Raw genomic sequence first — 17535 nt, forward strand, 5'->3', positions numbered from 1 at the left:
ATTAGAACTGCAGAGCATGATTTTGAGTTGGGAATGATGTATTGGCTATGTGCTTTACAATTTAAGTTGAGATGGCAGATTAGGACTGAACGGTGCCAACAACGATGGGATGGTGTAAGGGAGACAAGAAGAGTGACAATGAATTTAATATGAGTGAGCATGGTGTGTAATTAGGAAACTTTCGGAGAAAGTGAGAGGAAGTGTGGGATTGAGAACTTGGGTGTCCTTATCAATTTGAGGACTTACACCCACACATTCCAGATTCGATACAGCTGTTATTGAAGGTGAAGAATTAGTATAAAATGATGAACTACGAGTGGCTTGATCCCTTTAAAAGGGTACGTAGGCAGCCCGATCAAGTTTTGGGTGCAGCCGCAAATTAACAAAATAAATTTAGGTTCCAAACGCAGTAAAACTGCGTTGTTGTTTTGTTTGAGAATGAGATCCTATCTCATTTTCGATTTTAGGATTTTCTTATTTATTTTATTCATTTTTTTTTAACACCTGGGTCAGGGGGTTACAACAAACCACCGGTGTAAAACATCCTAGCAATCTCACCATTACATTCTTCCCTTAATTCGTTTTGGAATGCCTTTTCAATTGCACCACCTGCTGCCCTTCTTTTTTTCCCTTCAGCTGCTGCTGTTGGTGCTCTTGTGTAGTCACCATAACTCACAAAAGAAGAGCTGCCATGAGCTGCTGAACTCCCCCTTGTTGATGATGGCAAAGGAACTTGTCTTGCTCCTCTATTTGCTATTCTCTCTTTGCAATCCTTCACCAATTTAGTAATCTGAGCAAATGCATGGGGGTTAACTTTTTTACAAACGGTAACCCCCACTCCTCCTTCCTTCAATAAATGTTGTCGCACTCTAGTGTGAGACCCATTATAATACAACTGGCAAAAGTTACACTGCCACCTCCAACTTCCTCCACCAGTCCCACACTTTTCAATCTTCTTAACATATTTCCACAATGGTGCTCTATCATCTATCATCTATCATCTCAATTTCAGGACCAACCGCTTCATTGGAATCATTGCTAGTACCGGCATTAACACTTGCACTAGCACTAGCACTAGCACTAGCACTTCCACTTCCACTTCCACGTGCTCTAACAGGAGGTGTCCCTCTTGGCATAGTGTTCCTAAATCAACAAGGTAATCAAACAGCAGCAGCAAACAGGACAGAGACAACATGCTTATCAATTCCTCTCATCTCTTCCTCCCTCCCTATAATTATTAGCTTTTAATTATAGCTAATAATTAAACAGCTAAGTGACTTCCAGAAAAGGCATCAATTGTCCATACCAATCAACTAGCTCCTAAGAACTTCAACTGTTCCACATCTATAAGGCATCAACAATGCATAGCAACTCTAACAACCTAACCAACCATAACCATCTATAAGGCATCAACAAGACAACAATCCATAAACATTCTTCATCAACAATCCATAACTATTCTAAGAAATAACAAGGCAAATTTGAATGAATTGAACACAATGAAAGCAGAGCTGGCAAGCAAAAGAGACGATGACAATAAAGGATGAGAATGAATTGAAATTTGAAGGAAGCCTATTTACCCGATTGCTGCAGCGAGAGAGAGAGAGAGCGCGCGCTTCTTCTTCTTCTTCTTTTATTTTTTGGAGGAAGAGTCCGCAGCAATACCAGCGAAGGACGAGGACGAAGAGGAGATGAAGACCAGACGAGGACAGAGAGCAGCAATTCCAGCGAAGGACGAGGACAAAGAGGAGATGAAGACCTGACGAAGACCAGAGTAGTACAGTGTTGACGAAGAGGAGACGAAGACGCAGCCGAAGAAGAAGACGCAGCCGAAGACAGAGAGCAGCAATTCTAGCGAAGACAGAGAGCAGCAATTCCAGTGAAGGACGACCTAATCCCTTTCAAGTTGGTAAATAGTCTTTCTTGCCCCCACGTTTCCAAGGTAATTACAAACCCGCGTTTCCATCGAAGGAGAAACGCGTTTCCTCTGCGTTTCCAAATTCTGCTTTTCAGGAAACGCGTTTCCGTCGCGTTTCCGTGCGTTTCGTTTTCGAAACGTTTCAGAAACAGGAAACGCGACCTTTTTGGCGTTTCCGTGCAACAGAGCGTAAAACCTATTAAACAAGTTATACAATTTTAGTTGTCCCAAAAAAAAAGATCTACACTTGCTTTCATTCCTTTTTCTTTGTGTGTTTTATTATATGATTAAGAATTGTTTTTTTTTTTTGCTATTATGCTTTACCAATATAATTTTAGGTTGTTTAAGGAGAAAAGATAACGAGAATAACGGTCTACTCATTCATTGTTAAAAATGCCTATTTATAGGCATTACATAGAATCTCCTGAAGGATTTAGAAGTTCTATCAACTGTAATCTATTCTAATTGGAAACTATATTAACCAATCATACATGTATTAATTAGGGCAAGAAGGACGGAAATATAATTTTCTTAAACATTCCCCCTTGTGTTGCGTACCTAATACGATATGGTGCTTATGGTGTTGCCTCAGTAAAAACCTTGCCAAATAAAACAAAAACCTCGTGGGTAAAACAAAAGAGTTGGATGAAGGGAAAAAAAAACACAATGCACCAACTATAATTTGAAGATAACATGTGATGTAGACTTCCCCTGATGTCTACACAACAACTCCCCCTGATTGGTAACTCAATCTCGGAGTTCAGATAAACGGCACAAGCCAAATGCTCTTCACATGCTTCAAAAGTAGACTTGGGCAACGATTTAGTTAATAAATCCAGCCGCATTATCCTTAGATCAGACCCGCTATACTTAGCATTATTTTGATCTTCAAGGAGAAGGTTGCCTAACAACTCAAAACATAAGTTCGCATTGAAAATCAGATTCATGCTTGGCATGACCTTCGTGTACTTAAACAGTCATAACTTCTTTGATACAATATGTATGGACGAACCGTACAAAGTTTTGGAAACTAGACACACGTAGCTTTCCAACCATACAAGGTCCATAACCTAGTTCATCTTGAGCTGATCATAAAGCTCTGTCGAACTTAACTGTTTTGTAAAAATAGATTCTCGGACAAATCCGTCCTACTTTATGAAAATAGCCATAACTCACTCAATAAGATATATAGGTGTGATCAAATGGTTAGTGTCTTTGGAAAGTAGACACATAGACCTTTCCAATGGTACCAATTTGATCATTTTCCAACGAGTGGCTATCATGTAGGTTCTGTAGAAGTTAACCTACGAAACTGGGCAGATTCTGATTTCGTTGTTAATGTGTCTTTCTGTAGGGATGAATAAGCCTAAACCTTTCATAAAAGAAATTGCTGCCATTACATTGGCGTTGCGTGGGAGCATCCGGCCACTACCTTGATATTCCTTCACACTCATCTAAGACGAAGTGAAGCTGCTCAACCACTAGGAAGAGAGTGGAAAGACTAAGGAGAACTTGGCCTTATAAGTTTATAGTGAATGAGATGTTGAGTCAAGCATATTGTAACAAGTACATAAATGTGTTACCGTACTTAGATTGTCATATCCCGACTCTTAATTTTTTTTACGATAAATACTAGCTTGGTATTAATAAGAGTTTTACCGTCTTTGTTAATCAGTTTATAGTTTCAAAGGTCCCTAGAGGTGTTTTGAAGGACGATTATTTCGAAGAAATTATTCGTGGGTGAAATATTTGAAGACCGTAAAAATGGTGAATTTTAGCTAGTAAAAAAGATAATTTTAAATAGGGTATTATTTTGTGGTGTTATTTTAGATTTGGGTTTTAAGGTGTTGTGGGTTGGGGAACTGGTTTGGGGAAAAGCCCAAACACTTCTCTCTTCTCTCTCTCTCTCTCCTCCCTCCCGACACTTTCCTTCTCTCTCTCCCTGCTAGAAAGTCTCCACCTCCGTCCGTCATCATCTGGCCAAGCCAGGCCACCGCTCCAGTCCTATTTGAACTGCCGTCACCTCCTTTCTTTTCCTGGGTTGGTGGTAGTGTCTCTCTCGCCGCCGATGAGTAGATATCACGGTATGAAGCTCAACTGCTCTCTCGCCGGAACTCCGTCTTCTGCCCGCCTTAGCCGGCGATCCTTGTCCCATCTTGAAGCTCTCATCTAAGGTAGCAATCCCTCAAAATGAATTGGCACAATTCGTGCTAGGTGAGGAGAATCGGTGAGTTGAATTTCTAGGGCTCCATTTTCTGTTTTGCTTCGATTAGCATGTTTAGGCTTAGAATTGGACTTGGTGCTGGTTAAGGAAGTTGTTAAGCGTATTGAGGAGATGGTTGTGTTAAATTTTGGGGAGCATTGGAGGTCGCTGGAGTTAGGCCGGCCGCCACCGCTGCCAGCGGCGCCGCCTCTATTAGAGAGTTTTTCCTGTTATTAACTTGGTTATGTTGAGGGGAGTCTAATGGTGTGAAGTTTTCCTCTATAATTTTTAGAGGAGTTTTGGTTAGGTTTGAGATTTTTTAAAATTGGTGAACTTGGCGGTTAATAGGGTAGAATCCGGCTATTGGATTAGTGTTGATTAACCTTCATAAAGTTATTTTTAAGGATTTCGATGCTTGTGATGAAATTTGAGCCTTATTGGTCAAAGGATGGAGAAGTTGGGCAAGGGTGAAGGATTTCTAGGCTCACTTTTATTCTTGCAGTTTTATTTAAAGTATCGAGTTAGTCTTGAGATTTAATTATATATTTGAAACAGGAAATGAGGAGGCTCGAGCAGAAGAGACCTCAGATCGACGTCAGGCTTAGGCCTAAAGTTGTGAGTGGACGTTTGTTTTAAATTAACAGAAACAGTTGTAAATGCATGCAATGGTTTTATATTTAATGATTGATTTTATTTTACTGAGTTATTAATTTGTGAAAGTGATATCCTTTCGCGAATTATTTTCCGTGAAGTTATTTTCTGAAGTAAATATTCTCATTTTATTTGCTAACTTCGCTATTTTGGAGAGTTACCGAAAATAGGATTTTTCGGTGGACATTTATATATAAATATATTTATGAGGAGAGTATGTATATAAATGCTAGCTAACCATATATGTATGCCCACTTTAATGGCGTAGTATATAACCGTATTATAGTGTGACGTGAATGTTAGACGCGAACGTTGTAGCCTTATATGAGTGTTTAATTCATATAGGGGGTATGTGCACATATTTATACACCCGTCCGTCCACCTTAATGGCGTAGTGTTTCACCGCATTAAGGCGCGACGTGAGTGTTAGATGTGAGCGTAGTAGCCCTATATAAATCATTTTAAATCGATAAATTTTATATAAGGAGTATGGACGTGTGTAAATACATATATATATTGATATCTATTTTTGAGCTTGAGAGGCTCGATATTTATGATATAAAAGTTTTATCGCTTAAAGCATACATTCACTTTTCTTTAGAAATTAAATTGGGAAAGCATAAAGATTTTTATTGCTCGTTTCTTTTAGATTTACTTTTGTTCACTCACTTTAACGCGTTTTGAAATGTTTTCCCCTGGGCTTTTCGGTTTTAAATGCCCAGTTTGCAAGTTAGTATAATTGAGGTCAAGCATACATGAAGTCGAGGTATAGTCCATCGTAGAGCTTCCGCTTATAGATATATAATTATTTTCCTTTCACTGTTAGAATTGCTCTGAACCTATTAATTGTTGGTTTCGGGATTTTTGTTAGGTTAGTAAATATAAATGGGGAGATGTTGTGATATGTGGGGAGCACGAAGGCTCCAAGAGTTGTAAGGTTGGAGTTGAAACTTTTAGAAGTGTTTGCAAGTGTTTTATTTATGAAGGGTTGTCTATTTTCAATGGAGGTTATACCGAATTTTCGGTAAATCTTCCTTAGAGGTGGACCTCGCCGGATTTATTTCGGGTTTTAGGGTGAAATTCAGGGTGGGTCCCGACATAGATGGAGAATTTCTCCTAAGAGTTCTTCGTCATATGGACAAAACAAGTCTTCTTAAGACTTCGACCGATCAAGGGATACATAAAGGCATAACTTCATTGTCCTTTAGCTTGCCTTAAGCCGGCTGATGAATAAGCATCATCAATAACAAGCTCACTTTCGAGACCAAGTATTCCCAATATTCTTTAATTCTTAATTTTGGATCAGTGACATCTCTTAGTTTAACAATAGTTCATCACAATTCATCCAGAATTTACACGCAAAGATGCATAATTCTTCATATCCCTTCCCTAATCAAAGATATTCCTTCCCTAATCAAGTAGATACTTAGCAAATAACTTGCAAACGCGCTCCGTGGTCAGGAGCCACTTGATTTGGGTGAGAACCGATTTATTCAAGATCTTTATGTACATCTCTTGGTTCCCAACATAGATAAGTTGTGATCACAAGCTGCATGTTCAGATTTTTAGAAACTACCTAATTGACAACGTAGTGAAGTGCAATGACATCTATTATGAGAGTATATCTCATCGTAGTCGATTCTAGAACGTTTGTGAGAGACCTTGCGCCAGAAGGTGAGTCTAAACTCTTTTTCTCATTACGTTTTCTAACAAAGATATAACTGATAGAGTTTACATTTGCAGTGTCGGCATCACTTGACCAAAGCACTATCTCTTTGTTTAAACTGGATCGCATCTTTTCATTTAGGCCAATCTACAACGTTGGTATTTACAACGAAGTATGGTTCGATATCAAACTCATTAAACCACGTCATCATGTACACTTGTGTAATTTCTAAGTGTAAAGATCTCTATATGGATTGGTATTGACATTTAGGCGTCCCCCAATGATGACCATAATCCATAAATAACAAACAAATGAGTATCATTGATCAAAGGATCAAGTTGTGCCAAACTCGCATTCTTCCTTAGCAAGTATTTATCAAACCAAGTGGCCTTCCCCTAAACCGTGGGAGCCACGGCCTAGCAATAACATCTACCACATTTGTGGTGTCACCATGCCACCATCTATGGGTGACGACATGTCCTCTTATCCGAATATCAACATGTTCTCTAATCCTGACATCGACATGTCCTTATCCGGACATCAATACTTGCAGACATGTTTGCAGCATGTATATGTGATCTCGTCACTTTAGGAAACTTGATAAGACACAGTAGAGATAAACTACGACAATTCCAAGTTGTTCTATTTGAGCATTCTTGTTCTTATCTCCCCCTAACAATGGGAAGATTGGCTCATGAAAGTGGCATAAAAAGAGATCGCCTATCAAGGTCCTTATATAAGCGGACTATAGTCGGAAGCTTTTGCATTCAAAGACAATATTCATCAAATAACCCATCGTTGTGCGCTTATGGAGGCGCAATTTGGCATATACAACATGTGGATGATTTAAATTATAGAATGTTAACTCTATCTGTTAACAAATATGCATAGCATTACAACCGTAACAAAAAGATTTGAATGATGGTGGGTAAATATGTCAAGACTCACCCCGAATTTCACCCTGAAACCCGAAGTAAATCCTGCGAGGACCATCTCCAAGGAAAGTTTACCGAAAAATCGGCATAACCTCCCTTGAAAATGGACAACTCTTCCTAATAATACCTGCATATACTTCAAAAGAATCCATCTAGAACCCTCTACTCCTAGAGCCTTCATGCTCCCCAACACAATATCTCCCAAATTATTTAAATATCTACACAAATCCCATATCAAACCATTTATAGGTTCAGAGCAACTCTAATACGAAGAAAGGAAACATAAAAAAAAATTAACAAGCGGAAGCTATATGATGACTATGCCTCATCTCCATGTACGCCTAACCTCAACTATACAAACCTGCAAGCTGGGCATTTTTAAAACGAATGGCCCAGGGAAAAACATTTGAAACCGTTAGAGTGAGTGGACAAAAATAAATTTAGTGAAAATATTTATGCTTTCCCATTTTAATTTCCAAAGAAATTATGCTGCATGCGACCGCTCAAAAGCACTCAACTCATAAATTGGCAATTTCACGACTAGCTTCGGCTAGTCACCAACTCAAATAAAATAGAGCCTCTCAGGCTAAACTATATATAAACATATATGTGTATGTATTTACCCTCGTCAGACTTCTTGTATGAATTCTATGAACAAATTAGAAAAATGGAAATTCATACAAGGCTACGACGCTTGCATCTAACGCTCACGTCGCGCCATAATGAAATTTTTTCCTCATTATGACCGAAGAGGATGGTGTATATATACGTGTGGACTCCTTATATGAAAACCTAAATAAACCAGAAAAGAAAGTAGTTTTCATATAGGGCTGTAACGCTTGTATCTAACACTCACGTCACACAATAATGATATTTTACCTCATTATGACGGACCAAGCACGTATGGCTAGCTATCATTTATATACATACTATTCTCATAACATCCAATAAACATATCCACCGAAAATCTCATTTTCGGGAACTCTCCAAAGGAGGAAAAATTGCCAAATAACCGAGAATTCAATAAGTCTCATCAGAAGAAATAAATGATCAACAAAATAATTCATCACATGTTTTTCAATTAAAACAAGGGTCCACTCACAAATTAGGCCTAAGCCTGATGTCGCTCCGAGGCTTGTTCTGCTCGGGCCTCCTTTCGTCCTGATCCAAATATATAGTTAATTTCCCAACTAAAAATCTAATATTTATACAAAATAGGCAAAATTAACCGAGAGCCATAAACACGCTCATCATTGCCTAACTTAGATATTCTTAAATTGAAACGACCCAAAATTTAATACCATACTCGGTAGCCGTAAATACAACTTCCCCCAGAAAATGACTTAAATCCTATAGCCGGATTCTACATTATTCAACCACCAAAAATACCAAATTTCGGAAATTCACAAACCTATCCAAAACTCATCCGAAAATTCCATAATTCACATCAATAAACTCCCCTTAATATTCCACAGTTAAAACCATACAAAACTCCCAAATAGCAGCGGCCGAAGGCCGACTCCGGCGACCTCCAATGCCTATGAAATTTTGACAGAATCTTCCTCTCAACTCCCTCTACAACTTCCTTAACTAGCACAACATCCAATTCCAGGCCTAACTAGGTCAATCGAACGAAAACATACTAGAAAACCCTAGAGCTTCCACTCACCGGTTCTCCTTACCTAGACCAAGAGAGGGCGAGACCTTTGAAGGGGTTGCTGCACGGGAGGAGAGCTTTAAAACAAGCCAAGGATTGCCAGCTGTGGTGGCCGGAGGAGGGAGTTCCGGCGATGGAGGGCTTAACGCAGTCGGACCTTTCGGGCCAGATATCTCCCTCATGGTGGCGCTATGGGGGGTTGTCACCGGTCCAGGGAGGTAGCTGGGTTGATGGCCGACCGAACGGGACCGGTGCGGTGGCGGTTGATGGCCGGACGACGAGAAGTTCCGGTAGGGTGATGGCTCGGGAGGAAAACCAGGAGAGAGAGAGAGAAAAGAAAGAGAGGGAGATGGGTTTGGGCCTCTCCAAACTGGTCCAACACCTATATACCCATACCAACTCCAAAATAAAACATCCCGAAAAATAATACCATAATAAAAATTACCTTTTACTAGCTAAAATTTACCATTTTTACCGTAGTCGCATTTTTGTCGACGAATAATCCTCTGAAATTAACCGTCCCCCAAACCCCTCTAGGGACCAATTAAACTATACCTCAATGATGGAGACGGTAAAAATTCTTATTATAACCAAGCTAGTAAATAAGGTAAAAATTTAAGGATCGGGATGTGACAAAATATGAATAAGTAAAACGATGACCCTGCTACAACCCGTAGGTGTTGGTTTTACAAGTCCAAATAATCTCTGGCCCCAGCGCCGGGACTGGTAAAAAAGAAACCGATTGAACTGACTGCCGGCATCACCAGACCTCTGTTTTACACTTCCTTTAACGGTTCACTATCTTTCAGAGTTCCCAACACTACCAAATTTTGTAAGCAGGTAGAATTCCAAAACCACTGGCCTCAACGACTGAGTTGAAAAAGTACCAAACCGGCAGTCAGAGTCGCCGGACATCCGTGAACAATTCTTTTGAGCGGTTCACCACCTTCTAAGTCTTCAAATGCCACTAAATTTTGATACTAGGTAGGCTTGGATGTTAGAAATCAGTGGCTATAAATAGAACCTCAAGCACCAGTCTAAAATTTGATGAACCGGTTCTCACATTGACTAGTCTGCAAGCCTAAATGCCCAACCTCACAAATCTAAAATAAATAAAATTAATTCTAGATTCATATTAATTGTTAACCATAGTTAAATGAGTTAAAAGAAAATGGACACATGTCATGCATCTAGGTGGATGGGAATGAAAGTGGGGAAATAAAGTGAGGAGCAAATTTGTATCCATTATATATCCTATAGATCTAGAGAATAATTACTTCAATAATTTACCTACTTGGACCGAATGGGCCTTGAGTTGCTTCATAATACAAAGCAGAAGCCTACTATTATTGCATGATGAACAAAGTAAATAGGTAAAATGTGTTCCATCAACTACCTCCCTCTTGAGAAGCAGGTAGATCTGTAAATGGACTTGATCTTGATCCGGACCCGCTCCGGATCCGTGGTTTTTAAACGGGTTTGGATCGAAAATTAGACCTGTTGATTCGTTAACTCGTTTATTAAACGGATATGATACGGATCGAGGTTAATCCAATTCGTTAAGGACTCGGATCCGTTTTAAAATAATAAAATAATATTTTTATAAATATAATATTATTGATACATATTAAATAATATAATAATTATTTGGATAACCTAAACGTCTAAATTGCGTTTAAAGTATGATCATTTGATGAAGTTGAAGGTTACTGATGCATATGTTCTTTTTATACACTTTGCTAAATAGAGTGGAGGTTAAGTATTTTGAATATATTAGTTTATTGTTAACGAGTATTTTGGCCATGTAATTCAACTTTTGATGTAAACCTTTATTTTGTTATAATATTTCATCAGTGTTTTATGAAAATTTATGATAAAATTAAGAAAGTATTATTTAAAATTTGAAAATATTTATAATTATAAACGGATTAGATTAACGGGTCGGGTATTCGTTAACCTGTCGGATCCGAATTTGGATCTAGCTATCAAAGATCTGGCAGTAAATGGGTCAGATCCGGATCCACAATTTCTATTACGGATCCAAATCCGGACCGCTCCAGATCCGGTCCATTTACAAGATTAGAAGCAGGTCGACCACGACTGGTAATGCTGAAAAATGATTTGGTTAATCACCCGGAATCTCATCAACGTTGATATCTGAAACATATGCATGTTTCCACGTAATTAACCCACTCAAACCACGATCAACAAAAGTAAAAGACAAAGACTCACTCATCAAACCACTAAATCCCACATTAATTGTGTCTCTTGACAACACATCAAAGTGGGAAAATTTTGAGAAGTTGGAATATAATCGAAACCAGTAACTTCACCCCCACAAAGGAATTTCTCTCTATCATTAAGACACTCAAATTCGATTAAATAAATGGATGAACATAATTCTGTCAAACTTGAACCGTTCATGTTTATAACAGACAAATGCAGTTTTGAGTGCCTTAATGATAATCAAATTGGCTGAAATTTTGTAGTGATGATATATATATATATATATATATATATATTAGTATACTAAGATTAGACGGTAGAGATGTAGAAATTACAAACGAAAGTTGGTCTAAAGTAGGAAATCCGCACCGTAAGAATAAATAATGACATCCTTACCTGAGAAAGACTACAAAGGAATATATATATATATATATATATATATTACTTCAACCGCACAAAGGAATCTCTCTCTAGTATATATAAATAAAGAATTTACACTGTAATTTCAGTCTGGATAAGAATTGTATATATATAAGGTACAAATTTCATTATTTGACCCACTTTTCGATCATATTTTCTCATTTCAACCGTTCAGATTTTAGATGTATATGAGTAGATCATCTCTATAAATTTTCAGCCACATTGATAATCATTAAGACATTCAAAACTGTAATTTAGAACTAATAGAACGTAAGGTTCAGGATGAACAGATTCATTTCGTTCATTGATTTAATACATTTTTGATATCTTAATGATAACCAAATTAGCTGAAATTTTGTAGAGATTATCAAGTCATGTATATATAAACAGTGAACAGCTTTAATGTGAAAATATGATCAAAAAGTGGGTCAAATGAAGGACATCTGTACCTTAGCTAAGGTAAGGAGGTCCTTAACCCTAAACCCTAATCCTTGTGAACGACTATATATATATATATATAGGAAGTCCTTTTAATAAGGACCCTTGAGTTGAGAACTTGTTGAGGACTTTTCGGCTTATCCCACTTTCGATCTTATATCCATATCTTAACTGTTCAGTTTATAGGTATTTATGAGTAGATCATTTCTGCAAATTTTCAGCCATATTGAAAATCGTTAAGACATTCATAAGTGTGATTTACCAATTATGAATTTGAACGGTTCATATTTGACAGATTTGGTTCGTCTATTAATTTGATCTAGTTTGTTACCTTAACGATCACTGATTTGGCTGAAAATTTGTAGGGTTGATTTACACATATAGACCTAAAAACTGAAAGGATGAGATGACAAAATGTGAACGAAAAATATGTCTTTTAAACCATAAACCGAAAAGTCCTCAACTTAAGGGTCCTCACTAGAAGGACTCCCTAATATTTATATTAAAACCACTCATTCCCTAGTTACCTACCCACATATGAATCCTACAAAAAATTAGCCAAAATGAAAAATGTTTAACCATTTGATTAGCACAATATTCGTTTTAATTTTATCTAACGGCCTACAATTGTTTACGTCAATTTGAATGACCAAATGTTTATGGAATTAGTTGAAATTTTGTAGACATGTTTCTTCCATATGAATCTAGAGGATAAATGGTTGAGATCGTTTAATGAAGTCATCTACTAATGTAAAATAGTAAAAATCCTCAAATTCTTAAAGTAAGGAGGTCCTCTTTATATATATGTCAGGACGCACCCTGAATTTCAACCTGAAACCCGAGGTAAGTCCTGCGGGGTCCACCTTTAAGGAAAATTTACTGAAAATTCGGCATAACCTTCCTTAAAAATGGACAACCCTTACCTGAAAAATTTAACTTAACACTTCTATAACCAAACATCCATCCTCAACACCTGGAGCCTTCCTGCTCCTTAAGTTCATCACATCTCCCAATATAACAATTACTCAACTAAACTAATCCCACAACCAACAATAACGTACCAACATTAATTCACTAACTGGTTATCAGAGCATATCTAAAGTTCAATGAAAAACAATGACTAAAGAATAAGCAAAAGCAACCTCTGACTATGTCTCGACTCCATTTACGCTCGACCTCAAATAACTTAACCTGTAAACTGGGCATTTGAAACCAAAGAGCCCAGGGGAAAGTAATTTAAAAACATTAGAGTGAGTGGATAAAATAATTTAACAAATACTCTATTTAAATACTTCCCACATTTTAGCTTTAAAAACTTAGCTGCACGCAATATTTGATAAATCATATAACTTAAATCCATAAATCTATAAGAATGGACAAACCAGCCCCACTGGTTAAATCAAATAAAGAAATCTCATAAAAAAAGAGAAAAACCAGCCTCGCTGGTTGATCAGATATATAACTGAGAAGAATAAAATAAGGGAAAGAGTTATGACCATGAAAAAGGAGTCTCCCAGGTTTGGGTCTATGCCTCCCAAGCTATAATAGCGTCTCACGTTAGCGCTCTACTCACTTATAATGAGGACCGCTAATAATGGCTAGCTAACTAATAAATATAAATACCGATCGGCTGTCTCCCAGGCTATAATAGCGTCCCACGCTAAGCGCTCTACTCATATATGAACAGGACCGCTAATAAGGCTATAATAGCAACTCACATATGATGAGGACCGCTAATAAGGTTAGCTAGCAATAATAAATATAAAAATGACCCTATATTATGGTGACTTATACAAAAATCCTTTAAATCCTTGAAACTCCCCAAAGATCATACGAATGGTACGGTTCCCAACCGTACTTTAAAATCATCATAAGAAATTATAATAATCTCAATGACGTGTCTCACACGTCAAAATATTTTCTCGAAACCATAATATAAGCGAGATTTAATTAACAAATAAAAAAATAATCATAAGTAATATCTCAATCTAAAATACTCGCTAAAACATTCTCAAGGTCAAGATCAATATTCCACCAATAATTTCAAAAATTATAAATAACAACTTACCGAAAATATCATTTTCGGAAATCTTTTATAAATCTCAAAGTCCAAAGTCCACCAATAAACCATTTTAATGAAATCCGGAATTTATAAAAATATCCAAACTCAAATATCAAATTAGTAATCCGAGCTCAAATCCATAAATCATGACCCATAATTAAATCAATGCTTCAATCTCAAATACTTTCCAAGATCATTTCATATGCCAAAATTATAATATAAGCTCGGAAAATAAATTAACAAATTATAAAATCTTACATGCAAACTTATTTAAAACCAAAAACCAAAATGTCCACTCACAAAGTTAGGTATAAGCCCGACGATAACCGCATCGCCACTCAAGCGAGATTCCCTGCGCATCCTGGCACAACAACCATGCTTAGAATCAAACTTCGATTCTAGAAAATAAATACGTGAATAAAAATATCTAACTCTCTTCCGTTGAACCTACTATTCTTAATAGGGTAAAAATCGCCGGATTCACACCAAACTCTAGCACAACTTTAATTCATCACTTCTAACATTTTATAATAAATACCAAGGAAATCCAAAGGCCGGGTTTTCATTCTAATAACCGGCAAAATCTTTAATCTTTTAAAAATCCAAACCTTATCAAAACTCCTCCAAAAATTCCAACCTATACTTCATTAGACTCCTCTCATTATAACAAACCCAAAAACCTGAAAAACAACCTCCAAGTAGCGGCGCCGCCGCCGGCGGGCCGGCAGCCGTACTCTGGCAGCATTTATTGCCTCCCAAAATTTAATAAAATAATCCTCTCAATTAGCACTTAGTTCAATTCTATGCTTAACTAGGGTAATCAAATCAAAACATCCAAAAATCCCCCAATTCAAACCCTAGCCCGAAAATCCTCCTACACACTTCGAATTGAATCATTACTTTCTAGGGAAATGTTACACACGGAGAGCATTTCCAAATGGAACTGAAATCACCGGAGATGGTGGCCGGAGGAGCGAGTTTCGGCTTCGGGACTCCACCACGCAGTCGGAGCTTCTGAGAGTTTTTCCTCCCTCACGGGGGCACTAGGGTGGCTCCCACCGGTCCAAGAAGAGAGCTGGGTCAACGGCCGACCGTTTGGGACCGGTGCGGCGGTCTGTGGTGGCCGGACGGCAGCGACCTGAAAGGGAACGTCCGGCGGGTCGGGAAGAATTCGGGGGAGAGGAGAGAGAGATAAGGAAGAGAAGAAATGGGCCTCTCCTACCCGGTCCAACTTTAATACCCACACCAAAATAAAACCTACCAAAAATTTACCCCCAACCATAAACAGTAACTTTCGTTTTTAGACCATAACTTCTTCATACGAACTTCGATTTAAGCATGCCACGTGTCCACAAACTCCGTTTAACATCCTCTACGACTTTCATGAAGAAAGTTTTCCCAAATTTTAGACGAAAGAAAAAGTCAACTCTTTGAGCCTTAAATAGTAAACGGTTACTTAAAACGGTAAAAAGTCAAAGTAACAAAAAGTCAATAACCGTAAATTAACTTAAGAACCGGGATGTGACAATATATATATATATATATACAGAGTCCTTCAAATAAGGGATCCCTTTTTTGGTTCATTTTTAGGAATAGATCATTTGACGAACTTTTTAATCACAAAATCAAATTTCCACCGTTCAGTTTGTTTGGCTATATGAGTAGATCATTTCTACAAATTTTCAGAAAATTTGGTGATCGTTAAGTCATCCAAATGAGAGATTTATTTTTAATGATCTTGAACAGTGGAGGTTTGACATAAATATTAAATTTTTTGTTTTAATCTCAGCCATCCAAGCCTATTAATAAACAGATCTAATGGTGTGGACCTATCCCTAAAAGTGATAAAAAATAGGGATCCCTCATTGGAAGGAGGCGAGATCACCCAAAACTTCAAACAAAATCGATCTCGCCGGAAAACTAGAATTCGGCGGACTCACCGGGGAGGAAAAGTGATCGGGGACGCTGCTGGGGGCCGCTGGGGTGGAGGCACCGCGTCGTCGGAGCCGTACGGTGGAGAACGGAGGCACGTCCGCACTTTAAGGGTGTGCGGACTTCTGCCTCTGATTCCGACTGTATATATATATATATATATATATATATATATATATATATATATCTATTGGGACGTAAATGCGGACCGATGAAAGCCAACCATTGGATTTAATTAATGAGATCTAATGGCGCATGTTGGCCAACACGTGCATTCATCCACTCATCTTCTCTTCTCTCTTTGGAATTATTGATATTCAGAACCACACACACAAGACCGCCACCGACTAATCTCAAATGGCTTTGGGATTTGCCTCTCAATTGATAATCATGCTAATCATTTGGGTAATACTGATCTGCTCCAGAAGTTTCTCAAACTATGAAACAAACTATGAACGAACCCAACAATGATCTTTAGAAGCTCTGTTTCTCGTTTCATGGATGTTCTTCCTTTCTTTCCTCGTTTTCTTCTTCCGCTGGATCATAGTTGGTATTGATCCAAACCCATCTTCTCTTAAGGTTCAACTCCGATCCTTATCTCAAAATGCTTTCATTTTCATCCAAATTTCGGTTTGTAACTTGAAATCCCCAAATTTGATTAAAAAGAGAAAAAAAATTAGCTCTTATTATAGATTGATGCTGGAAAGAGTCATGGTTTCACTATAATGGGTTGCCATGTCTGTGTTGTTTGAATCTTTTCTCTGAAAATTTTCAAATGTTTACTCTGTAATTGTAATTCCGTTGTTTAATCTAGAGAGGGAGAGACGAGCACACAAGTACAGAGCTTTTTAAAAGGACAATGCCCATTATTTCCACTAACAAAATCAGATTTTCAAATTTTCTAGAACCAACTTAAACAGCAGAAAAACAATTATACTTTTAATGAATTAAATAAACTATAATAGACCATTATAAGAGTTTATTATAAAATAAAGTTTTTATGACCGAATTTTCACGACCAATGTAATATCCCGAAATTTCAGTTTTCTATTTTTAAAAGGAAAATTATTACTCGAATTATTTTTATTTCGATTTCTATTATTCTTTGAATTCTTTATGACTTTCGAAAATTATTTTAATTTTTAGTTTGTCGATTTTTGTCTTTCGAGCCCATACATTAAACTAGACGTCGTTACGAGTTCGTACGATTTTTCGAAACATCGTTTGGATATCAGATCTATTTTTAATGATTTTTGAAAGTTGGTATTATCTAAAACTTTAACTAAAAATTGAAATAATTTTTGAAAGCCATAAAGAATTGAAAGAATAATATAAATCGAAATAAAAATAGTTTGAGTAATAATTTTCCTTTAAAAAATAGAAAACTGAAATTCCTCGCATACATTCCCCGCATTTGTGCACGTGTG

The 17535-nt window shown here is 37.3% G+C and overlaps 1 non-coding gene across 1 annotated transcript; it reads right to left on the bottom strand.

Moving 5' to 3' along the window:
• Positions 1-624: 624 nt before the first annotated feature.
• LOC101295481 lies at positions 625-1711 on the bottom strand. Its single transcript, XR_185467.1, has 2 exons — positions 1581-1711; positions 625-1143 (listed from the first exon to the last, which is right to left on the bottom strand). It is a non-coding gene; the product is annotated as an uncharacterized LOC101295481 (transcript).
• Positions 1712-17535: the final 15824 nt, after the last annotated feature.

This window comes from Fragaria vesca, unplaced genomic scaffold (genome assembly GCF_000184155.1).
Source record: "Fragaria vesca subsp. vesca unplaced genomic scaffold, FraVesHawaii_1.0 scf0513010, whole genome shotgun sequence".
Lineage (NCBI taxonomy): Eukaryota > Viridiplantae > Streptophyta > Magnoliopsida > Rosales > Rosaceae > Fragaria > Fragaria vesca.